Source organism: Micromys minutus (genome assembly GCF_963924665.1).
Source record: "Micromys minutus genome assembly, chromosome: 4".
Taxonomy (NCBI): Eukaryota; Metazoa; Chordata; class Mammalia; order Rodentia; family Muridae; genus Micromys; species Micromys minutus.
The window spans coordinates 46,244,466-46,271,398 of NC_137973.1; positions in this window are offsets into that span (position 1 = coordinate 46,244,466).

A 26,933-nucleotide genomic window follows, 5' to 3' on the forward strand; every position below is an offset into this window, starting at 1 on the left:
TTTCAGTGATGTCCATTATGTGCTGGGGGCTAGCTTGCCACTTCACTTAGTGAGAATGACAGAGGCAGTGTGCCTTGCTCTGATTAAGATGTAGAAAATGTATCCTTGTAGCTAATCATCCATCTGAACTCAGGAATCCCAATGAGGTTGCTAAAGAAAAGACCTGAAAAGAAAAGAAGGAAAGAAAAGAAAAGAAGAAAAGAAATCTGAAAGGGGTTACAACCTCATGGGAAGATACCAACATTGTAAACTAACCAAATCCCCCAAAACTCCAGTGGAGTAAGACGCCAACCTTTGTGTGCACTTTGAGAGACCTATTGATCCAGTTGTATATGTAGGTGAAGATACTAGTGTCTGGCATCAATGTGAGAAGAGATGTTTGTTCCAGAAAGGGCATGCTATCCCAATGTAAGGGAATGACAAGGTAATGGGATGGAGAGAGGGATCAGAAAGGAGTGCACCTTTGTGAAGGCAAATGGAGGGGGAGTGGGGATGGGAGCTTGGCCAGGTAAAGGGATAACATCTCAAATGTAAATACAGAGTATTTAATTTTAAAAAATTGAAAAAAAAAAAAGATTCCAAAAATGCACATGTTACAAAGCTCTAATTGTCAGGTTGATAAAGCCTCTGACTTAGCAAAATAAGAAATTCAGGGGCAAAAATAAGATAGAGATAGTGCTATGAGCATTTGGAAATAAGGGTCCCATCTTGATTGCTCCTTATATAATACTTTCAGTCTTACAATTTTGTTCCATTGGAACAGCTTTAACAGGACATGGGGTGTTCGACAGGATAATCCTGTTTCCTAACTTCTTGGTTTCCCCTGCAGTAGTAGTGATCTGTTAATGACTTTTTGAAAATGGTACTAAGAAATAGATGTTATTTTTTCTAGTATCACTGAGATATTTTGAGTGGAACACATGTAGTTTGGCCTGCAGTTTCTCAGAGACAAGTTCAATCGAAACTTTGGAGTCCTTGTTCTATGAAAAAAAACATTTCAAGAACCCCGCGTCTGTACCTGGCTTTAAATCGACACATCTGGTTGTTGAAGTAATACTGTTGGGGTAGACAGCGTTTTAGGAAATTGAGACTGTCTCAGATTGTCAGACAAATCTGAGACATTCCAACATGGGAACAGAAGGAAAAGGGCTTGGCTCAGAGCCTAAGAGTCTTAATAGAATCCCTGGAACCCTGTAAATATAAAAGGAGAAAACTGACTCAACAAAGTTGCTCTCATTTCCCTTTGTGTACTGGGGCATGCCCATTCCCTCTACCTCCCACACATTATGAAACACAAATTAATAATAAATAAATACAAATTCAAACAGTGAACTTTGTCATTTAATCCTAGATCCACTAATTTCTGCTAGTTAGAAGTAAAGCCGCAAAGCAGCTTTGGATTTTTGAGGATAATGACTAACCAATATCTGATACGCACCGATCTGAAGGGTGAACGAGTAATCCCAAATGTAACTGGCTCTACCAGCTCAGAGTCAAGAAATAAAAGGAAATGTGGGTAATAAGTGTGGTTAGCTACCTCTTATCTCAAAAGCCTATCCCACATTTAAGCTTACAAAGTATAGCTCTTAACTGACCACAAGGTCAAACCCAAGAATCCTTGGAAGGAGTTGGTTTTTCCTTTGTTTCCCGCAGAGGTGGAACATACTGTTTCCGGTTTCCGGTTTCCTGTTTCCTGTTTCCTGTGTGTTTGTTTGGTTTGGAGTGGTTTTACACATCCCAATCGCTGCGTCACTGTCCGCCTCTCCCAGGCATGTATGTAGCAGGTGTGCAGCTCAGTCTCTCTGTGAGGCTCCCAACAGCTAGAGGCGGGGAAGGGAGAATGTCCCTAAAGCTGCTGCTTATTTGTGGATTCTGTTCCTCGACTGTACAACCGTGTCTGGCCTCAGTGGGAGAGGATACCACCAATCCTGCAGACTGCTTCCTGCTTTCGCCCTAAGTGTCAAATCAGACTGGCTGGAAAGCAGTTTTCATGCCTTCTTCCGTAAAAACTTCCACCTTTCTAAGACTCTGTACATGCTCCTTTTGTCTCCTTGCATTTCTCCTATTGAAAAAGTACTTTATTTACTTCTTTTTTTTATTTTTGTTTGTTTTTTTAAAGATTTATTTATTTTATTATATGTTTTATATGAGTACACTGTTGCTGTCTTCAGACATAACAGACAGAAGAGGGCATCAGATCTCATTACAGATGGTTGTGAGCCACCATGTGGTTGCTGGGAATTGAACTCAGGACCTCTGTAAGAGCAGCCAGTGCTCTTAACTGCTGAGCCATCTCTCCAGCCCTTTGTTTTTTATTTTGTTCCTTTTTCTTTTTAATTTTTATTGGATAGTCTCTGTATTTACATTTCAAATGTTATCCCCCCACTCCCATCCTCCTCCTCCTCCACTTGTTTCCATAAATGTGCTCCCTCTCCAAACCACCCTCTCTACCTCAGTGCCTTGGCATTCCCCTACACTGGGAAAACGCACCTTTACTGAACCAAAGGCCTCTTCTGTCATTGATACCGCACAATGCTATCCTTTGTTACATATACAACTGGAGCCACGGGTCTCTCCATGTGTTCTCATTGGTTGGTATGAAAGCTTCCTTGATGGCTCTGGTTATCCCTGCTTCAGTCTTTGGGAAGGCTCTCTACGCTAATGTCAGTTTGCCTCACCCAAAGACCCAGTTAACTTTCCAGCTTTCCAACAATACTAATGAGATGATGCCTCTGGAACAAAGAACTTGAAGCAGTGGGAAAGTATTTATGTACTTTTAATGTATATGCATGTGTATGGTTTTGACGGGACACATGTGAACCATGTGAGTGCATATGACTGCAGACGCCAGAAGAGGGTATGAGATGGTGGAGTTACATGTAAGGATGATTGTGATCTGTCCAACATGGACGTTGGGAACTGAGTCCTGGGCCCCTGCAAAAGCAATCTTGTTCTACAGATTTCACAGTGATAAATGATGAATTCAAATAGCAAAAAGAATTCCTGTGAAAGACCACAGGTTAGCATCTCAAGGACAAGTCAGACATTTTGTTCCATGGGCTGGTATCTGACAGCATGCTGTCCTGTATGCTGATGTTTACAGATTTTTACTTAGTTTTAGAAGTTAGGTTTGCTTTTCTGGTCTTGTGGGAATAACAACCTTTACAATGGTAATTTATAGAATAGAAAATATTTCTCATTCTTATTTTCTTGACTAAAAATCAATTTTCCCAAAGTTATCACAGATTTAACTGTGAATAAATTGTCATTTTATTTAAAGTAAAGAGTCTTCCAGTCTTAAGTTCTAGCTTTGATCTCAGTCTTCTGCCCTCAGACATAGTGTTCTTTCTCCCGTGAAAGGAGAATCTGCTGAGTTCAATTAAAAAAACAAACAAAAAAAAAAAACCCAAAAACATAAAAACAAAAAATCAAAAAACAACTCTCTCACTTCCAACAAAAGCAAAGAAATGTGAACAAGTAGAACTTCCACGCGGTTGCCCAAAGAGAAAAATTTAGATTTGAAAGGAGATGTGTTTGTATCCACACTAAAGTTCTGCTCAAATTTCTGCATATGATTTCATAAAAATATATAAAGATTTAAAATGCTATATAAGCTCAGTAAAGTAATAAAATTTTAATATTTTTGTAAATACTTTGAATTTTACTTCTGAGTACTTATTTTCAGCAAATTTTGTGACTGAGAAATTAACTTTTACCTTTTAAATAGCATGTGAGGAAATTTTAAAAAAAGAATTATTATGGATAATTTTTTTCTTTTTCATGTTTCGATTGAGGCACGGGTTCTCTGAGTCATGGCAGCTATCTTGGAACACTCGGTGCAGATGGCAGAATATTTTTATGTTAAAAAACTGCAAGTAAATCTCCATTTTGAATTGCCTAATGTATATTAAGTAAAGGCCATTTTTTAATTTCTAAAAATAATTTAAACTTTATTTTTTTGAGAGTTCCATACAATTTAAACAATGCTATTGATAATATTCACCCGCTACTATGTCCTTTCTAATTTCTTTAAGGTTTTACTCACCCAGCTACCCCCAGCCTCATGATGCAGTTATATTTTTATTATTAATAACTCTGAGTCTAATTAGTGCTGCTCATATCCAGATGAGTATGTAGCCATGGATGTGGGCATCAGCAAACTGCTAATAATCTTAACAAAAAAGAGTGATTGCCCTCTAGAAGATGACAACTGCCAGTGGCATCTCTCATAGGATTGGGATCTAAGGATCCAATACCTCATCCGTGCTGGGATTTTGTTTTCTTTTTTCTTTTTTTTTAATTATGTTATCTTTTAATAGTTCAGTCTTTTTATCCTTCCCATTCTTCCCCCAAGAGTTCCTCATCCCATTCCTCCTCCTTGGTCTCTAAGAGGATAAGCTCCCAACTCCACACCACCACACCCTACCCCTGTAGACCTCCCCACTCCCCAGAGCCTCAAGCCTCTCAAGGGTTAGGTGTATCTTCTCTCACTGAGACCAGGCTGTATATGTATCAAGGGCCTCCGGCCAGCTGCCGTATGTAGCCTCGTTGGTGGCTCAGTGTCTGGAAGATCTCTGGAGTTCAGGTTTGTTGAGATTGCTATTCTTCTATGTGATAGCTCTTCTCCTCAACTAAACCATAATAATAATAATTTTCTCTCCTTATTCTCTATTGTCCTTTCTCAGTCTCCTTGTATATATGTATGTATTTATATATATGTATGTTATACATATGTATTATGTATATATCTATATTATTTATATTATTTGTTTTTATTTATATAAATATTTTAGTTATAAATATATTTATGTTTATATATTTATTATAAATATATTATATGCAAATATGCTTATTTGTATGTTTTGAACGATGTTCACTCATCCAGTATTTATTTATTAGGTAGATCTTTTAGGATTCAATCAAATGTACAAAAAATAACATCTTTTTATTTAATATTAAGCACAAAGTCAAGTTAATCCATGAAGCTACAATGGAAACACATGATTAATGAAATTGTTTTTGCACATTTTAATATAATAACCACAATAGCAACGAAGACGAAAAACATTCAACATACAAAAAAAATTAGAAGAAATAAGCTAATCATAAGCAAAGTAAAAAAAAATAGTATTATTTTTCTAGCATAGCAGTTTTTTTAAAGTTCTTAATAAAAATAACACAAAATGAGAATGAGACAAATGACATGTTTCTACTTAACTTTGGTGATCTTGTATTAGTCTCCTTATATAGTCTCTTCCACAAGTGATGTATACACCCACAGGCCTAATGGATCTGACTCCCGATAAGAAAGTCAATAAAATGGATGACAAAAACTGCAACTAGTGTGTGCATATGTGGGTGTTTTTCGGTGCTTTGTTAATAGCCACAGTACTGTGCTTCTGTGATATTTACATTTTATTGGATAGAAAGTGGACAAGGAGGGGGCAGAGAAGGAGAGGAAGAGAGAGAGAAAATATAAAATGTGAAGGTAGAGGGACATTGCTAAATATTTCTCAGAGTAATTTCCAAAGCTTTCTTTTCTACTGATCTGGCTTTAAAAATCTAAATATTTTCAAATCATTGAGCTATGTTCTATCTTGCCTATTAAATTTCAACCACAGCGATGAATGCAGACTGACTTTTTCCTTATTTTCTTTCACACCATTCTACATTTAATGCTCTGTCCATTTATAGACCTTAGTGGAGGTTTTATAACTTCTAATGTATCATCCATTGGCTCCATAATTACACAAACTATATTTAAAATTTATTATCATGTTGCCAACATAATTAACCATGAACAATCATGACTAATTTAAGTACAAATTTGTTTCCACTTTCTTAAGTTTTATCACTTATTTTATTAGCTCATTACTATTCATGGCAGAAAAACTGGTACAGTCTACAATAGTTCTTTACTCATATTTCCTTAAACGAACATTTTTCCTTATTTCCACAAGCTTGGAAAACCTAGCATTATCTAGTAAATACAGAATGTTTAGGGAATATATAAACATGAAAATATTTTATAAAACAGAAGACAGTCTGGTAGTACATACCTTCAAACTTAGCATTTTGGAGGCAGAAGCAGGTAGATCTCTGGGAGTTCGTCACTAGTCTGCTATACAAAAAAAAAAAAAAAAAAAAAAAAAAAATTCTAGGATATGCAGGGCTACATGGAAAAATTATGCTTCAAAAACGAACAAATAAACACAGAGAACAAAATATTAAAATTTTTGTTTGCATGTGTTATATACAATAAACTTCATGACTTTAATTGGAAAAATTGGTTACAAATCCCAAATCAGTTATTTACCAAATGTGAGTCACAAGCAAACATTCTATTTCCCTCTCTCTCTCTGTCTCTCCTTCTTCCCCTCTCTTACTCCCCTTCCCTCAAATATACTGTTAGAAACTTGAACCAATTCCATCAAAATCAGGGACAAGACAATGCTGCACACTGTGCCCATATCTACTCAATATAGCACTTGACGTTCTAACTAGACCCATTAGGCAACAAAAGTAGATCAAGTGTAAACAAATTGAAACAGAAATAAAATTATCATTATTTGCAGATGATATGATAATATACATAAAGAACCACCAAAATTCTACCAGAAAATTCCTATACCCGATAAACAACTTCAGCAAAGTGGGGGGATATAAAATTGACTCAAACCAATCAATAGACTATATTAACACCAATGGAAGACATGCTGAGAGAAAAAGTAGGGAAATTACACTCTTCACAATAGCCACAAACAATATAAAATATACTCGTGTTATCTTAACCAAGTCAGTGAAAAATCTGTATGACAAGAACTTCAAATGCCCGAGAAAGAAAATGAGGAAGACTTAAGAAGGTGGAAGAAACTTTTATGCTTTTGAATAACTGAATTAATGGTGACCAATTCAGCATGTGAACTGGTATGTTTATATCATCACGTATCTCTTAAGTACAAGAACAAGAATAGACTCTCAGTACTCATGCCTTATTTTTTTCCAAAATTGCCTCAGGATATATTTCTCGGGTGAATCAGTATACTAGAAATTATCACAAGCCATTTGTGTAAAGTCTATGTTAGCCACCTTCAAAGAAAAGAGATCGCATACTTTTATACATCTTTATTCCTGTGAAATGTCAAATATTTCACCTGTTTTGCCATATCCTTTTCAACTCAATCGCCACTTTGTTGCATTTTCCTCTTTAACTCAAATCAACCCATTCAATGAAAACACAACTTAGTAATTAGGAAAACAACCTGCATTCTATTTCGGTCAGATTTACCACTACACTCTCTATTCCCCTCCTAAATATCCCTCTCACTTGCTCTTGTTCCCTTTCTGTCCTCTCCTCCTTCTCCTGTGACTCCTCCCCTTCCGTTTTACTTCCTGATTTCTCTTCTTCTATTTTCTCTCCTTTTTCCCACATCCTCTCCCTATTTCCTTAACATAAATCTATATATCACTTTTTGTTTATCTTAAGATACAAAACAAAACAAAAAAAAAAAACCCTTTGCCTTTAAGCTGTATATTACTATTATGTAAGCTCTATATAACTATTATCACTTAAAAATTTTCTAAATGACTGTTTTCTCAAAGTTAATTATTTTGGATGGGCCATCAAACTAAGTTAGTTTTCATCTCTGTCAGAAATCAGAGAATGGCCAAATATCTAAAAACATAGGAAGCTTAACATGCTTTCCAGAGCTTAGAGAGGTTGTAGAGACAAATCTCTACCAGTAGTCCCGTCAGTAACATGTGAGAGTAAGCCTTTGTCCTTTTGGCCCAGGGTTACTGACAGACCTAAAAATACAGAAGTTTTAAAGGGCTGATAACTTTGGCTCAGCAAAGTTTTTCAGTTAACTATTCTGCTCAAAAGTGTCTTTTTGGACACTAATAGTCTGCTGATGAATTTGGCATTTTTTTTTTTTTTTTTTTTTTTTTTTTTTTTTTTTTTGCCCAATGGCTGCCTAGCCACCAACTATACCTCACCTCGAGGTAAAGATGCTCAATTTCTTTGTTTATTCCACCAAAGGGGAACTGTAAGGATCAGTTATGTCTCAACAAAGATAAATAACACAAATATCATAATTTGATGATTTCTGACATTTTTGAAATCCATCTAACTACAGAAAGCATGCGGCTCAAACTATGAGTTTGCTTTGCAGCCATTATCTAGCATTGATTAATCAACTAAAAACAGTGTATAATGACAACTATAAGACTGAATGTATATTTCAAAATGTATTGTATAGGCACAATGCCTATATGAAAGTAATAATATAAATCTCAATTTTAAATCAATAAGAAGCTATAGTAGTGAAAACACTAGATTTGTATCAAATGAAATCATACCAGTATAAAGAGTACAACCTCAGCCTTGTATCAATTACAAAGATTTCTACTAATGTAAGATACAGCTATGTAACATCTTGTGTGAGAGTAAATCTACTAACCTTTCCTTATGTCTATTTCTCTAACTTCCACAATATTACTTTATCCCCAATTTCTTCACCACCCCCTTTTCCCCACCTAAGAAGGAAGGATAAAGAAAAATAGAGGAAAGGGAGCAATCCCTGAGTTGAAACACCCTAGTTTCCTCCCCGTCCAAAGTTGCATTTGTAAAGTATCCATAATTTAAAAAATAACCAGAACTATCCACCCCCACATAAGGAACTGGGACAAAGATCTTTTCTTATCTGCTTCCAGCTGAACTGGGATGAAGAATCACCTTCAGGGGGCCCATGGGAAAATAGGAAAACTAGCTTTGTCACAGGAGAGCTAGCTGGCATCAGTTGCCTTCCAGTCACTATGTGCTGAGAAAGTTGACTACTTAGATGATATCTTGACTATGACAGTCTGAAAGGATGGACAGGCCAGCCAAGAAGTTCTTGGAAAGTTCTGGAAGCAAGTCTTTAAAAGAAGCAGCTTCAATGTAGTTGAGGTAGAATCAAACTCAGAGCTGGAATTGAAGGTCCCAGAATCTCAGCATTCCAGAGAGTGGATCTTTTCCGGGCTGTGTTTCTCTTCTTTCATCCTGCAGCACACAAAACTTACAAGCAAATCATATAGTTATGTAAAGACATTCATATGGAGTATGCAGGGTGCACAGATTGGTTAATGAAGATTGATAGATAACCGTCTTTCTTCAGGTTAGTTTGATCACATAATATAATTCTGTATACATGCAATTTTAATGAATGATATGTAATAAAAAGTCATTAGAAATTTGTGCCCAATAAATGTTACCAGCTGTGCATAGACAATTTAGTGTCAGCTGGATCCAGAGCACTCTCTATATAGGGAAACATAAACATTACCACATATACATTACCTATTTGTTGATTGTGTCAGTCTTCCTTTTCTTCTTGGTCACCAAGATCTTTAGGAGGTCTCCCTTGGTCATGTCTGTTCTTTATCAACTTGAAAGAAACCCACAGATTTTCTTTTCCTGTGGAAACAGGCATAACCCCTCCCCCTGTTTAATACAGTTCCCATTTTCTATTCTGATGTTAGAATGTCCTTAATATAAACAGGCTTGTTTAATTCAGTGTTTTTTTTTTTTTTTTTTCTCACAATCCAATGTCTTTCAGCAGCTGTGCTGTTTTGTCCATTAGCATTTAAAAAATTTAAGGTTAATAAGGCACTATGTAATCTATCTCTGGGGGGTTTTTGTTGTTCATTTTTGCCTGTTAAGCATCTCCTTTAGAGTTTGATTAGATCTCTCTACAATAGCTTGTCATGTAGGATTATGTGCTATGTCTGTGACATGTTTTATATTATGATATTCAAAAAACTGCTTCATTTTATTAGAGATATATACTGGACTGTTGTCTGTTTTGGAAATCTCTCTACTCCGGCTCTATTTTGTTGTGCTATCTCCCTCACCTCTCCTCTCCACCATGAAAACCACTGTAAATTTGTGTCAGGCTCTAGTATTGCACTTGCCATATCTCTCCATTCTTGGAAGATTATCCTATTTTTAATAGCCCAAGAAATAAGGATTTGTTGTACAAATGACAAGTGCATTTCAACAATAGTTAAGCTTTCCTTAAATTTTTTCAGTTCTAATACATCCACAGGTTGCCATTCAAATTCTTCATAACCCTGTGGATGGTCATTGTCTGGAGGTCTCTTTTTGTATATTAACCGGATAGACTAATATTTGCTTTCTAACAACTTTCGGTTGGTTTTCTCTAATTTTATCTTCTGTGTCTACCTGAGTATTTTCATTGACTGAAAATTTAAATTCCTCCTTTAAGGTCTGTGTCCATGTTTTATATCTCACCTTTTGTCACTCCTCCTGTTCCCTGAGTTCTTGTATTCTCTGTTCAAAGTTCTGCATCCACATTTTGAGTTTTTCTTTATATTGCAACTCTGATCGTCTACTGTCCATTATTTTTGATTGACTAATTTGAAAAAGTTGTTCTCCAAGTCTTGCTTCCAAACCTCATTATTTTCTTTTTGCTGCTCAGTCTGATCTGTAAGCCTCTGTATAGTCTGTTCTAACCTTCTTTCCAGATCCTGTCTCCCACCTTCATTTCATCTTTCTGTCTCTTATTCTGATCTATAATTTCCTGTGTCTTCATTTCTAATGTTTCTTCCAGGCTGTGTTGCCAAGTCTCAAATTTCTCTTTCTGTTGTTCATGCTGCTTTATAATCTCCTGTATCTTCTGTTCTAAGCCTTGCTTCTATAATCTTGGCTTCTCTTTATGTTGCAATTCTGATATTGCAGCATCTACCTTATTTTGATTTGCTAGCTTCAGTAAATTATCATCTAGACTTTGCTTCCAAATTTTATCTCTATCTCCTTGCCATTCAGTCTGATCTGTAAATTGTTGAATTCATTTTTTTTTAGAGTCTCCTCTAGCTTTTGTCTCCAGACATCATTCTCCTCTTTCTGTTGCTTATTTTGACCTAAGAAATTCGGAACTTTTAGTTCTAGTGTTACCTGTAATTTCTTTTCTAAGGCAAGGAGTTTTTTATCTAGGCCCTGCCTTTTCAGAGGACATAGTAAATTAAGAGAATAATTATCACGATAATGGTAAATGATAAGGTGTCTATTTCCTTAAAATCCATCCCTGTCATACCATCCAAAATACCATGCCATAAAGCCTAAAATGTATTTATTGTGTTTCTCATCTTTAAGTAATAAAAGACCTGATCTGGAGCACTTTGTACTATTTTTCTGCTGTTCAATGCAGAACACTGCGGTACTCTTTGATTCTTTATTCCCCGATAGTGGCCTCTTTGGGTTGCAGCTGGCAGCACTCTTGCTTGCATGCTGCTCTCAGGCAACCTCACAAGCAGTTGTGCCCCAGAGACTTTTCTTCCTCCCTGTGTTTCCTGATACTGCCCCTGGCTGTAGCTCTCTCTGTAGGGTTTGGCGGAGGCAGCCTCTCTGCAGTTCTCTGCAGGCCCCTCAGACCCAGTCAGCTTTCAGTCCAACACTGCTCCAGCACAGATCCTTATTTTAGGGGCTAGGGTCTGGGAGTAGTGAACTTTAGACTCAGGTTAGTTAGTTTCTGTTGAGTGCCAATTGTTGCAATATCCTTTTCAACCCAATAGCCAATTTGTTGCATTTCCTTCTTCACCCTAAATAAACTCATTCAATGAAAACACAACTCAGTAATTAGTAAAGCAAAGTGTGGTCTATTTTCGGCAGATTTACCCCTCCATTCTCTATTCCCCTACTAAATGTCCCTCTCACTTGCTGTGAACAGTCTTCTTGTTCCCTTTCTGTCCTCTCCTCCTTCTTCTCTGACTCTTCCCCTTCTGTTTTACTTCCTGATTTCTCCTTTTCCATTTCCTCTCCTTTTTCCCACCTCCTCTCCATGTTTATCATGCATTGCCTTTACATAAATCTACACACCTGTTTCTAATTTATTCAATGCTGGAAAGCCTATGTAGACAGAAGGACTGAACATGGTTTTGTTCAACCTCATCAACTACTGGATGCATAGAATTGCCACACTTTTAAGTCAAAATGTGAGCATCATAGTAAAAAGTTCACCCTAGTGGGGACTGAGATACTAAATTATTAAGAAAGTGAAATTCAAGTTCTGTCTGCTCACTGTGATCAACTGCCATTCTTCTTTCTCATCAATTTTTGCTAATAATTCTGCTGTAAGGTTGAATGTATCTTCTACAAGAAGCCTTAATACTTTCTGTAAGATTCTTCACAGGTACTTTTTCTTGTTATAAATATCTACTAATTTCTTAATAGTAGTAGTAGCAATATTTGCATTAGTATTTTGTCTGTGCATTATGTGGCTGTTTAGAACACACCAATTACAGGAGAGGATATCAGATCCTCTGGACTTGAAGTTACAGATAACTGTGGGCTGCCATGTGAGCACTGGGTGCCAGTCAATGACTCTTTGCAAGTGTAGCCAGTGCTCCTGACCACTCAGTCATTGTCCCAAACTCCTAAAAGAGTAATAACCTCATGGTCAGTGAGTTTCTTCCACTTCCTGCAAGGTGAATATGCATTCTAAGAGGATAGTAATTATTTAGGATAAACAAATTAATCAATGAGGCCGTCTTAAATATGGGGATGGAGTTACTAGCTTCTCCAAAGTAGAGGCCAACAGCAAGACTGAAGTGTAAAGGTTGACTTCAATGAGTCAAATTGACTCACATAAAATGAAATTTCTGTCTTTTAACAGGAAATAAAGGCTAACTCTGACTGTGAGAATGTGAACAGTATTTTTCTTAGGAAATTTTACTTCAGGACAAACAGAATGTGCCCTTAGTCCAGTGAATGAACAATGAAACCTTAGAGAATTGTATCACATTCTTTTAGGTCTCTATTGTAGCCTTTGTCTACCATTGGGAACATGTATATTTGTTATTACAACAGGATAAAATTTTTGAGTTTTTCTGAATTCAAAGGGGGCTTTCATGTTTTAAAGAACAGAACTGTTCATCAAAACTCTCCAGACTACTCATTATATCTCGATATTCAAAGCCAGAAATTTCTATCAGTTGTGATGCTTGGACTTTGATGTAAGAGAAAAGCTGTTTTGCATGACAAATCACACTGTTGTAACTAATTGTATTTAGGATGGAAAGCAGAAACATTACATTCACACTTACCAAAAGAGCTACAGATGATTAATTTCAGTCAATTAAAATTCTAAGTTCATCATAATTTATTCTTTTCACTTGATACCAGAGTGGAAGAATTCCAATATGTTGGTGCGATGTAACATACACACACTAATCTCCCATGCTAAACCCATTCAGATTTAAAGACCCGAATGTGCTATAAAACATAATTACTTGAGAGTTAAAATCTTGATCAAGACTAGAATCCAAATTAAAGTTGACAAACAACATATGAATAGATAATAAAATTCAAGAAAACCCATGCCAAAAAGGGCTTTGTTTTTAGTATAAAGTCACAAAAATTACAAAATTACATGTTGTCTACCACAATCTAACATGCATTCTTTGAATTAAGTTTATGACATTGAAAGATAAATTAATTCTCATGTATTTAAACTGATTCATTTTATATTAGTTTTTTTATATTAGCTGGCAGATGTCACAATAGTATATCATCCAGGTTTTCTATCAAATTATGCATGCAAATGCAGAGAATGTAGCAAGAGTATTTTTAATGTCATGTCTTGATGATGCTATTTGAGTTTTATTAGACAAATTTATTTAATTGCACACAATACTATTTTTCAGTAAATTCAAGTAACAAGCTGTCAATCTTTTAAATATAACAACATCATTAATAATTTTTATCTGATATTTTGCAAAAGTTAAATCTTAAATGTCCACTTGTTGACTTATCTAATAATAGAATAGTATTTTTTCATTGTTAGACATAATATTATTCTCTTGGAAACAGATATGACCCAGACTTGAGGGATTAAAACTGATGATAGTAATAATACTGTAGTAACAGGAAAGATACTTTTATATGAACCATTTACTTTCAGCTAAAGGAAATTAATTGAAAATAAAGAATTCAAAGTATTGTTCATAACAGATAATATGACAATATACATAACTGACAACAAAAAAATCTAGCAGAGAATTCCTACAGCTAATAAATACCTACAGAAAAATTGTTTGGTGCAAAATTAACTCAAGAATTCATTATCCTAACTGTATGCAAGGATAAATGAAATGAACGGGAAATTAGGGAAGCAATAAGCTTCACAATCACCACAAATAATATGAAATATCTTGGTGTACCTCTCTAATCAAGCAAGTAGAAGACATGTATGGCAAAAACTTAGGGTCTTTGAAGAAAGAAATTTAGAATATATTAGATGATGAAACAGTTCCAGTAGAAAACTGGGAGGGTAAGAGGGTGGGTCAGGAACAGGAGAGATTAAGTATAGAGAGGAGGGAGGGACTGGGAGAGGGAATTGGAATGTGGTAGGGGAACATCTCTGGAATAAACTGGAAACCTCTGACAATGGAAACTCCAAGGAATCTAGGAGAGAGAACTTAGGTAATGCTACTAGCAATAAAAAATATGGAAATGAAACCAGCACCTCATGTAACCAGATGTGACTTTCAATATAGGAATGGGGTCACGAACCAACCAACAAAACTCTCAACACAATTTGTACTGACTACATGATGCACAGAGAAAAAGATAGAGCAGGAATTGTGGCAATGGCAAACCGATATCTGTCCTAATATGAAACCCAGGCCATGGGCAAGAATTTACTCCTGACATTATTATATAATCTCCTGTTTGTAGACAGGAACTTAACATCACTGTCCCCTGAGAAACTTCACCTTACAAATGATTGAAACAAATATTTGCTTGGTTAAGGTCACACCAAGGTATTTTATATTCTTTGTGACTATTGTAAAGCGTGTCGATTTTCTAACTTCTTTCTCAGCATGTTAATTCGTTGAGGAAGAGAAAGGCTACTGATTTCTTTGATCTAATTTTATATTCAGCTACTTTGCTGAAGTTATTTATCAGTAGTAAAAATTCTCTAGTAGAGATTTTCAGGTCACTTAAGTATACGATCATATCATCTGCAAATAGTGATATTTTGACTTCTTCCTTTCTAATTTGTATCCTTTTGACCTCTTTTGCTTTTTGATAGCTCTGGCTAGTACTTATTGAATAGAAGGGACAGAGTGAGCTACCTTGTCTAGTCCCTGATTTTAGTGGGATTGCTTCAAGTTTCTCACCATTTACTTTGATGTTGGCTACTGACTTTCTGTATATTGCTTTCACTATGTTTAAGTATGGGCCTTGAATTACTGAACTTTCCAAGACTTTTAACATGGAGTAATGTTAAATTCTTTCTCAGCATCTAAAGAAATGATCATGTGGCTTTTTACATTGAGTTTGCTCTTATACTAGATTACATTAATGGATTTCTATATATTGAACCATCCTTGAATCCCTGAAATAATGCTTACTTTATCATGGTGAATGATTGTTTTGATGTGTTCATGGATTCAGTTTGCATGAAACTTATTGAGGATCTTTGCATCAATGTTTAGGACATAAATTGGTCTGAAGTTCTTTTTATATATTGGGTCTATGTGTGGTTTTGAAATGAATGTAATTGTGGCTTCAAAGAATGAGTTTGGGTAATGCTTTTTCTGTTTCCTCTTTGTAGTATAGTTTGTAAAGTGTTGGTGTTAGGTCTTCTATGAAGGTCTGATAGAATTCTGTACTAAACCGATCTCTTCCTGGGCTTTTGTTGGTTGGGAGGCTTTTGATTGCTGCTTTTATTTCTTTAAGGGTTATAGGGTGATTTAGATGGTTTATCTGATCCTGATTTAAGTTTAGTACCTGATATCTGTGTAGAAAATTTTTCATTTCTTCTAGATTTTTCAAATTTTTTGAGTATAGAACTTTTTAGTAGGACCTGATGACTTCTTGATTTTTACAGTTTTTGTTGTTATGTCTCCCCTTTCATTTCTGTTTTTGTTAATTTGAATACTCTCTCTGTGACCTCACTTTAGTCTGGCTAAAGGTTGATCAATCTCTTTGATTTTCTCAAAGAACCAGCTCCTAGCTTTGTTGATTCTTCATATAGTTATTTTTATTTCTATCTGGTTGATTTCAGCTCTGAGTTTTATTATTTCCTGCCATGTACTCCTTTTGGTTGTATCTGCTTTAATTTATTCTAGAACTTTCAGGTGTGCTATTTATCTGCTATTCTATGCTCTCTCCAGTTTCTTTATGGAGAAACTTGGAGCTATGAGTTTTCCTCTTAACACTTCTTTCATTGTGTACCATAAGATGGGGCAGGTTGTGCCTTTATTATCATTAAATTCTAAAAAGTCTTTGATTTCTTTCTTTCTACCTTGACCAAGGTATTGTTGGTCAAGCTATTGTTGAGTAGAGCATTGTTCAGCTTCCATGTGTATGTAGGATTTATGTTGTTTTTGTTGTTATTGAAGACCAGCATTAGTCCATGTTAATCTGGAGAATACATAGGATTATTTCGATGTTCTAAATTCTTTTGAGGCCTTTTATATAACTGACGATATGGTCAATTTTGGAGAAAGTGTTATGAAGTGCTGAAAAGGTATATTCGTTTGTTTTAGAATGAAATGTTCTAGAGATGTCTGTTAAACTTCATAACTTCTGTTAGTTTCAATATTTCTCTGTTAAGTTTCTGCTTCCATGATCTGTCAATGGATGATAGTGTGGTGCTGAATTCTTCTGCTATTATCCTGTGTTGCGATATGTGCTTTGAGCTTTAGTAGAGTTTCCTTTATGAGTTTGTGCATTTGGGGTATAGATGTTCAGAATTGAGAGTTTCTCTCAACAAAATTTTCCTGTGATAAGTGAAAAGATAAGTCCTTCCTTATCTTTTTCTTAACACTGTGTTGAAAATCTATTTTATTTGATATTAGGTTGGCTACTCTAGCTTGTTCCTTGGTACCATTTGCTTGGAAAGATTTTTCTCAACATTTTACTGTGAGGTAGTACCTGTCTTTTTTGCTGAGATGAGATTCCTATATGTAGTAAAGTGCTGGGCTCTGTTTAACTGTCCAGTCTGATAGTCTATGTCTTTTAATAGAAAATTCAGTTCATTGATGTTATGAGATATTAAAAAATAATGATTGTTTTTCCTGTTATTTTTGTTGTTAGAGGTAGAATTATGTTTGTGTGACTTTTTTCTTTTGGTTCTGTTGTAAAATGATCATTTTCTTGCTTTTTCTACGGTGTAGTTTCACTCTTTCTTCGGAGTTTTCCATCTATTATCCTTTGTAGGTCTGAATTTATGACAGAAACTGTGTAAATTTGGTCTTGTCCTGGAATATCTTGGTCTTTATAGTAAGTTGGAGTTTTGCTAGATGTAGTAAGCTGGGCAACCATTTGTGTTCTCTTAGTGTCTATATGATGCCTGCCCAGGATCTTCTAGCTTGCATAGTCTCTGTTGAGAAGTCTTGTGTAATTCTGATTTGTCTGCCTTTATTTGGTATTTATCCTTATTCCTTTACTGCATTTAGTATACTTTCTTTGCTTGAACATTTGGTGTTTTGAGTATTATGTGTCAGGAGAAATTTCTTTTTTGGTTCAATCTAATTGGATTTCTGTAGGCTTATTGTATGTTTGTGGTCCTCTCTTTCTTTAGGATAGGGAAGTTGTATTCTATAATTTTGTTGAAGATATTTCCTGGGCCTTTCAGTTGGGTGTCTTTACTCTTTTCTATAAATATTATCTTTAGGTTTGGTCTTTTCATTGCGTCCTGGATTTCCTAGATTTTTGGGTTATAAATCTTTTTAAATTTTACTTTTTCTCTGACTGTTGTGTCAATGCTTTCTATGTTGTCTTCTGCCCCTTATGAGTCTCTCTTCTATCTCTTGTATTTTGTTGGTGATGCTTGTGTCTATGACTCCTGACTTTTTTCCTAGGTTTTCTATCTCCAGTTTTGTCTCTCTTTGTGGGTTTTTTTTTTATTGTATTCATCCCTGTTTTTAGATCCTGGATGGCTTTGTTTAATTCCTTCATCTGTTTGTTTGTGTTTTTGCTGTGTTTCTCTTAGGGCTTATAGTAGTTTATCTATGGTTTCTTGTATTTCTTTAAGGGATATACTCATGTGCTTCTCTAGGCCCTCTGTCATCAATATAAAGCATGATTTTAGGTCCAAATCTTCTTTTTCTGGTGTTTTGGGATATACACTATTTGCTGTGGTCAGAGAGCTGGGTTCTGATGTTGTCAGGTTGTCTTTGTTTCTGTCACTTAGATTCTTGTGCTTGCCTCTTGCTATCTTCTTATCTTTGATGTTAGTTGATTTTGTTGTCTCTGAATGAAGCTTGTCTCTCTTGTGCATCTGGGGGCCCCGGGCTCTAGAAGGAGATTGATCCTGGGTATTCAGCTTTCTATGGGCAGGTTATGAACTCCAATGGAAATGGACTGACTCTAGCTCTGGGTGTAGATGGAGGCCTGAAAGATACCCAAGAAGTACTATGAAACCTGCACCCTGAGAGTTTCCTGAGATCTCTCCCCAGATAGTAGAGAGAGAGTATGAGCTTACCTGTGAGCTCAGTAGGGAGAGCTATCCTGCCTTTATTCAAGGTGCTTAGCTCTCTGCAGGCAGGCCTTGAATACTCTGAATATTCCTATTTTGTTTTGAAGAGCTAAAACACTGAAGGTAAAATTTTCATGAAATGTCAAACATGACAATATATTGTTGAAGTAAAGACTCTGAAAGTTTTCAGAAAAAGTAACTTAAAATTGATAGCTATGAAAAAAGATTGAACTGTATAAGACCTTGACATTAATCACTTCACCTAAAAGTGATAAAGACATTTTCTTCTCTGTCTCACCATGGGTGATTTCAAATAAGATTCACAAATGCTCTTATGCACATCTTCTTTTATTTATCCAGCACTCTAAAATTCAGGATGGTCCTATCGAATATAGGAAATGAATAAACAGGATATTGTATATATAACTATATATTTATACTATTGAGATATGGACTAAACTGACTCTAAATTGCTTATATCTGAGATATATATATTTTTTTTTCTCCCAGAAGATTTTTTATTGTTGAGAATGGTTTTTGCTATTCTGGGTTTTTATTATTCAAAATGAATTTGCAAATTGCTTTTTACAAATCTATAAAGAACTGAGTTGGAATTTTGATGGGGATTGCATTGAGCCTATAGATTGTTTTAGGCAAGATGGCCGTTTTTTTTTTTTTTTTTTTTTTTTTTTTTTTTTTTATAAAACAACTTTATTTTACAAAACAAAGATAAATGTACAGATTTTAAACATTTTTTGCTTAAAATTATACATTTTTGTCAGTACATTTTTTTCAGATTTTAACATAATTTTTACATAAAACTATATCAATATATTTTTTTAGTCAGTACTTGATTTTTTTTAAGGTTTGATTGTATGCCTTGAAAACTTAATAGTTACAATGAGCTAAAGTACATGTAAAACAAAATGTAACATGGAAATAGTTAAAGTTTCCTTGTTTTGTAAATATTTTTTTGTTTTGTTTTGTTTTCTTTATTTCTTGGACTTCATACAGTCTGTGAGTTGTTTCTGGGGGAGTGCAAGCCTCTGGGGTTAGCATTCCACTATCAGTGACTGCATATTTTGTCTGTTCTTTTGTGACTGGGTTATTAAAAAGTAGGTGATAGAGAATGGAAATCTAATTCAATCCAATTTGGTTTTGATTTAAGTGTGTTTATGTATGTGTATGTATAGGTTGGTAGATGTACATATATGTATGTATATGTGAAAATACAAATCAATTATAATAGCATATATATATGTTAGTATTTAGTTTGATATTATAGCTAGTGTTTGCTGTCACATTGAAGATACCTAAACATGAAGACACACACATAAATACAACACACACACACACACACACACACACACACACACACACCCAGAGAGAAAGAGAGAGAGAGAGAGAGAGAGAGAGAGAGAGAGAGAGAGAGAGAGAGAGAGATGATTGTACAGAAATTTAAACTGCTCATAAAGTACAGCAATCTCTAAAAGTTTTGTGAAGAGTGAGAGATCAAATGGCTATATACAGATATGCTGAAATTTATTAATACCATAAGTGTTATTTTCATAGTTCTTTCCGTGCTTTAATCATAATTGGAAATGTGCTATAGAAAATTTTTTCAACCATTTTTAAATCATTGTGATAAATTCCCCTCATTGAAGCTTTTGTTAAGTTTTTTTCTCTAACTTTTTTAATATGCATCATTCTTCTCAAAATTAACTTTGCAAACCTATTCTTTCAAATTATTCTCATTTGAAATAATTGAAATAGCTTTTCCAGAGAAAATTTTAAAGATAACAGACATAGCATAAGTAGCTTCCTTTTTCCCTATCACAAATTCTTTTTGCTTTCTTACCACTTTATTTTTGAAAAAAAAAAAAATGGTTGTTGATGTAAGCTCTCTCCAGTTTCTTTTTGGAAGCACTTAGGGCTATGAGTTTTCCTCTCAGTACTGCTTTCATTGCATCCCATAGGTATGGGTATGTTGTGTTTTCGTTTTTGTTGAATTCTAGAAAATCCTTAATTTCTTTCTTTATTTCTTCTTTGACCCTGCTATCCTTTAACAGAGCGTTGTTTAGTTTCCATGTGTATATGGGCTTTTTCTTGTCTTTGTTGTTGTTAAAAGACCAGCCGTAGACCATGGTGATCTGAGAGGATGCATGGGAGTATTTTAATCTTCTTATATCGATTGAGGCTTGTTCTCTGTCCAATTATGTGGTCAATTTTCGAGAAGGTGCCATGGGGTGATGAGAAGAAGGTGTATTCTTTTACTTTAGGATGATATGTTCTGTAGATATATATTAATTCTAGTTGGTTCAAAGTCTCTGCTAGTTTTGTAGTGTCCTTGTTCAGTTTCTGTTTCCATGATCTGTCCATTGGCGAGAGTGGGGTGTTAAAGTCTCCCACTATTATTATGTGGGATTGTATTTTTTGAGCTTTAGTAGGGTTTCTTTTATGAATGTGGGTACTTTTTTATTTGGAGCATATATGTTAAGGATTGAGAGTTCCTCCTCAGATTTCCCCGGTAATGAGTAAAAAGTGTCCTTCCCTATCTTTTTTGATGACTTTTGGTTGGAAATTTACTTTATTCGATATTAGAATAGCCACTCCAGCTTGCTTCTTGGAGCTGTTTGCTTGGAAGTTTTTTCCCACCCTTTTACTCTGAGATAGTGTCTGTCTTTGTCTCTGAGATGAGTTTCCTGTATGCAGCAAAATGCTGGATTTTGTTTATGTATCCAGTCTGATAGCCTATGTCTCTTTATTGGGGAGTTGAGTCCATTTATGTTAATAGATATTAAGGAATAGTGGTTTCTGTTTCCTGCTATTATTGCTTTTGTAGGTTGAGTTGTGTCTGTGTCTTTTTCTTCTTTTGGTTTTCTTGCTTAGGAGTTTTCTTGTTTTTACTAGGATGTAGTTCCCCTCTTTGTATTGGGTTTTCCACCTATAATTTGTTGTAGTGCTGGGTTTGTGGTCAGATATTGTGTAAATTTAGATTTGTCTTGAAATATCTTCATCTCTCCATCTATGGTGATTGATAGTTTTGCTGGGTATAGCCGCTTGGGCTGGCACTTGTGCTCTCTTAGGGTGTGCATGATGTCTGTCCAGGCTCTTCTAGCTTTCATAGTCTCTGTTGTCAAATCGGGTGTGATTCTGATTGGTCTGCCTTTATATGTTACCTGACATTTTTCCCTTACTGCTTTTAGTATTCTTTATTTGCTTTGGGCACTTGGTGTTTTGACTATTATGTGTCGGGAGGTATTTCTTTTCTGGTCCAACCTATTTGGAGTTCTGAAGGCTTCTTTTATGCTCGTGGTCATCTTGAGGGTAGGGAAGTTTTCTTCTACGATTTTGTTGAAGATATTTACTGTGCCTCTTAGTTGATACTCTTCTCTCTCTTCTATTCCTATTATCCTTAGGTTCTGTCTTCTCATTGTGTCCTGGATTTCCTGGACATTTTGGGTTAGGAGCTTTTTGGTTTTTTTGCATCTTCTCTGGCTGTTTTGTTTATGTTTACAATGTTGTCTTCTGCCCCCGAGATTCTCTCTTCCATCTCTTGTAGTCTATTGAAAATGCTTGCTTCTGTGACTCCTGATTTCTTTTTTAGGTGTTCTACCTCTAGGGTTATCTCTTTTAGTGTTTTCTTTATTGTGTCAATTTCCATTTTAAATTCCCTCTTCCATTCTTTCATCTCTTTGGTTTTGTTCTCCTCTAGTTCTCTGAGTTCTTTGAGTGTTTTTCTTGTTTCCTCTTTAAAAGCTTCTGAATCTTTTGCTTTTCCTCCCGTTCTTTTTTAAGTATCTCTATCAGCATCTTGAGGTATGATTTCAGGTCTGTGTCTTTTTCTGGAGTGTTTGGCATTCCAATGTTTGCTGTTATGGGAGAGCTGGGTTCTGGTATTGCCAGGTTGTCTTGGTTTCCTTGGGACATACTCTTTCACTTTCCTCTTGCCATCTTATTGTCAGTGATATGTTCTTGCCTTTCCCTTGTATCTGGTCTGTGTCCCTGGATCTCCACTAATCCAGGAATCAGAATGGCCGAGCCCTGTTCTGCGCCCTGAAATCGCTGCTGGGTGAAAACAGAAGTTCCAAAGTTGTGTTCCTGGTCCTAGTCTTAAAACTTTAGGAGCTGCTGCTGGGGGGAGGAGGGAGGCAGGTGGGCCAGGCCCTGTTTGTGCCCTGAAGTCAGGGCCGGGTGGACACAGAAGTTCCAATATTGTATTCCAGGTCCCTGGATCAGGCAGGGCTGGGGGTGTGCTTACTGTGTGCACTCCGCAGAGATCTCTCTGCTCCCTGGCTGCCCAGACCTCCTACTCACCAGTCTTTAAAGCTTTAGCAGATGCTGATCCAGGTGGCAGGTGGGCCGCACCCTGTTCTGTGCCCTGAAGTCGCCACCAGGTGGAAACGAAGTTCCAAAGTTGTGTTCCTGGTTCCAGTCTTTAAACCTTTAGGAGCTGCTGGTAGGGGGAGGCAGGTGGTCAAGGTAACAAAATGTCATCCAACAGATTGGAAAAAGATCTTTACCAACCCCACATCTGTTAGAGGCCTAATATCCAAGGCATACAAAGAACTCAAGAAGTTAGAAACCAGAGAATCAAACAATCCTATCAAAAAATTGAGTATAGAGCTAAACAAAAAGTTCTCAATTGTGGAATATCGAATGGCTGAGAAGCATCTAAAGAAGTGCTTGACATCCTTTGCCATCAGGGAAATGCAAATCAAAAAAACCCCCGAGATTCCACCTCACACCATTCAGAAGGGCTAAGATCAAAATCTCAGATGACAGCAGATGCTGGGGAGGATGCAGAGAAAGAGGAACACTTCTCCACTGTTGGTGGGTTTTGTAAACTGATACAACCACTATGGAAATCAGTCTAGAGGCTCCTCAGAAAATTAGACATAGTACTACGTGAAGACCTAGTTATTCCACTTCTGGTCATATACCCCAGAGATGCTCCGACATACAATAAAGACACATGCACCACAATGTTTATTACAGACCTATTCATAATAGCTAGAAGCTGGAATGAACCCAGATATCCTTCAGTAGATGAATGGATACAAAAAAATGTGGCATATTTACACAATGGAGTACTACTCAGCTGTCAGAAACAATGACTTCATGAAATTCCTTAAAAAAATGAATGAATCTAAAGAATATTATCCTGAGTGTGGTAAAACACTCACAAGAGAACAGACATAATATGTAGTCACTGATAATTGCATACTAACCCCAGAAAGCTCTGAACACCCCAGAAACAACTCACAAGCTATATGATGTTCAAAAAAAAACATAGGCCAAAAAAAAAAAAGAAAGAAAAATGAAAGCCTCAGTTCTTCTTAGGAAAAAATAAATGTATAGCACCCTCTCAGAGTGTGGTACACCTGGACCTCAAATCATTAATAATCCAAGAGCTAAGATAATAGACTTGTGTCAAGTTTTGGTATTCACAGATCATTATGCTTTATCTATATCCAACAACAAATCTGTTTCCATGTTATGTTCTGTCCTACATGTACTTCATGCTTATGGTATCTAGTGGGATTTCAATGCATGCTATCAAACCTCTAAAAGAATTAAGTACTGGCAAGAATATTCTTATAGTGTTATTCCAGAATACCTTTAAAATCTGTATATGTAGTCCTTTTTTTAAACAACTTTATTTTAAAGAACAAAGATAAATGTACAGATTTTTAAGCATTTTTTGCATAAATGTATATAACACATTTTTGCAAGTAATTTTTTTTTTTTAAGGTCTGATAGTGAGATCAAGCTCCCACCAGTTACAATGAGCAAAATGCACATGCAAAACAAGATGCAACCTGGAAATAGTCAAAGTTTTCTTGGTGTGTAAAGATTTTTTTTTTTTTTTTTAACAATGAGCAGACAGTACATGTAATACAGTGTACAACCCGGATTTTGTCAATGTATTCTTGGTGGGTAAGGATTGAGCATGACTATTTTTTTTTGTTTTGTTTTGTTTTTTTTCTTGGACTTCATACAGTCTGTGAGTTGTTACTGGGGCAGTGTGAGCCTCTGGGGTTAGCTTCCCACTATCGGAGACTGCATATTATGTCTGTTCTTTTGTGACTGGGTTATCTCACTCACGATGATATTTTCTAGATGCAGCCATTTTCTTAAGAATTTTGTTAAGTCATTGTTTCTGGTGGCTGAGTAGTATTCCATTGTGTAAATGTACCACAATTTTTGTATCCATTCATCTTCTGAAGGACATCTGGGTTCTTTCCAGCTTCTGGCTATTATAAATAGAGCTGCTATGAACATTGTGGTTCATATATCTTTGTTGTGTATTAAAGTGTCTCTGGGGTATATGTTCAGAAGTGGAATAGTTGGGTCTTCAGGTAGTACTATGTCCAGTTTTCTGAGGTATCACCAGACTGATTTCCAGAGTGGTTGTATTAGTTTGCAACCCCACCAAGAGTGAAGAAGTGTTCCTCTTTCTCCACAACCTCGCCAGCATCTGTTGTCATCTGAGTTTTGGATCTTGGCCAATCTGACTGGTGTGAGGTGGAATCTCAGGGTTGTTTTGATTTTCATTTCTCTGATTGCTAAGGATGTCGAGCACTTCCTCAGATGTTTCTCAGCCATTCGATATTTCTCAGCTGAGAATGTTTTGTTTAGCTCTGTACCCCATTTTTAATGGGGTTGTTTGATTCTCTGGTGTCTAGCTTTTTGAGTTCCTTTTATACCTTGGATATTAGGCCTCTATCTGATGTGGAGTTGGTAAAGATCTTTTCCCATTCTGTTGGCTGCCATTTTGTTTTCTTGACAATGTCCTTAGCCTTACAGAAACTTTGCAATCTCATTAAGTCCCATTTGTTAATCTTTGATCTTAGAGCTTGAGCCATTGGTGTTTTGTTCAGAAAATTTTCTCCTGTGCCTATGTGTTCTAAGGTTTTCCCTACTTTCTCATCTAATAGTTTCAGTGTATCTGGTTTAATGTGGAGATAGGTTTGTCATATAGGTTCATTAACTTGCTTAGTTACAGTCACACCAAGATATTTTGTAATGTTTATAACTATTTTGAAGGGTAGGTATCTTTTTCATAATTTCTCCAAATATTTGTCCTTTGAGTAGAGGAAGGCTACTGATTTTTTTTTTTTTTTTGTTAATTTTATATCCAGCCACTATGTTGAACTTGTTTATTAGCTATAAAGTTCTCTGGTGGAATTTTTGGGGTCACTCACGTACATTGTCATGTCATCTGCAAATAGTGATAATTTTACTTTTTCCTTCCCGATTTGTATCTCTTTGATTTCCTTCTGCTGTCTAATTGTTCCAGGCAGTACTTCCAGTACTATGTTGAATAGGTAGAGGGAGAGTGGGCAGCCTTTTCTACTCCCCAATTTTAGTGGGATTGCTTCAAGTATCACAAGTTTAGGTTTGATGTTTTCTGTTGTTTTGCTCTATATTGCTTTTATTATGTTTCGGTATGGGCCTTGGATTCCTGTTTTTTCCAAGTCTTTTAACATGAAGAAGTGTTGAATTTTGTCAAATGCTTTCTTAATTCTATGATGACCATGTGGTATTTTTCTTTGAGTTTGTTTATATGGTTGATTACTTTGATAGGTTTCTGTATATTAACCCTTGCCTGAATCCCAGGGATGAAGCCTTCCTGATCACGATGAATGATCATTTTGATGTGTTCTTAGATTTGGATTGCAAGGATTTTTGTTAGTATTTTTGCATCAATGTTCATAAGTGAGATTTGTCTGAAGTTCTCATTTCCTGTAGGGTCTCTGTGTGGTTTAGGGACGACGGTTATTATGGTCTCAAAAAATGAGTAAGGTAGTGTGGCATCTGACTATATTTTGTGGAATAGTTTAGAGATTATTTATAATAGGTCATCAATAAATTGTTAATAGAATTCTGCACTGAACCCATCTGGACCTGGGCTTTTGTTGTTGGCAGGCATGTGATGACTGCTTCTCTTTCTTTGGGTGATGTGGGATTATTTAGATGGTTTACCTGATCCTCATTTACCTTTAGTGTCTGGTTTCTCTCTAGGAATTGAAACATTTCCTCCTAATTTTCCAGCTATATTGATTATAGGCTTTTGTAGTAGGATCTGATGATTTCTTGAATTTCCTTAGTTTCAGTTGTTATGTCTCTACTTTTCTTTCAGATTTTGTTAATTTAGATACTCTCTCTTTGCCTCTACTTAGTCTGGCTAAGGGTTTTTCAATTTTTTTTTAATTTTCTCAATAAACCACCTCTTGGTTTTGTTGATTCTTTGAATGGTTTTATTTGTTTCTATTTGGTCAATTTCTGCTGTGAGTTTGATCATTTCTTGCCATCTACTTCTTTTGGGTGTATTTGCTTCCATTTGTTCTAGAGTTTTTAACAGTGTTGACAAGTTGCTAGTCTATGCTCTCTCCAATTTCTTTTTGGAAATATTCAGAACTATGACTTTTCCTCTTAGTA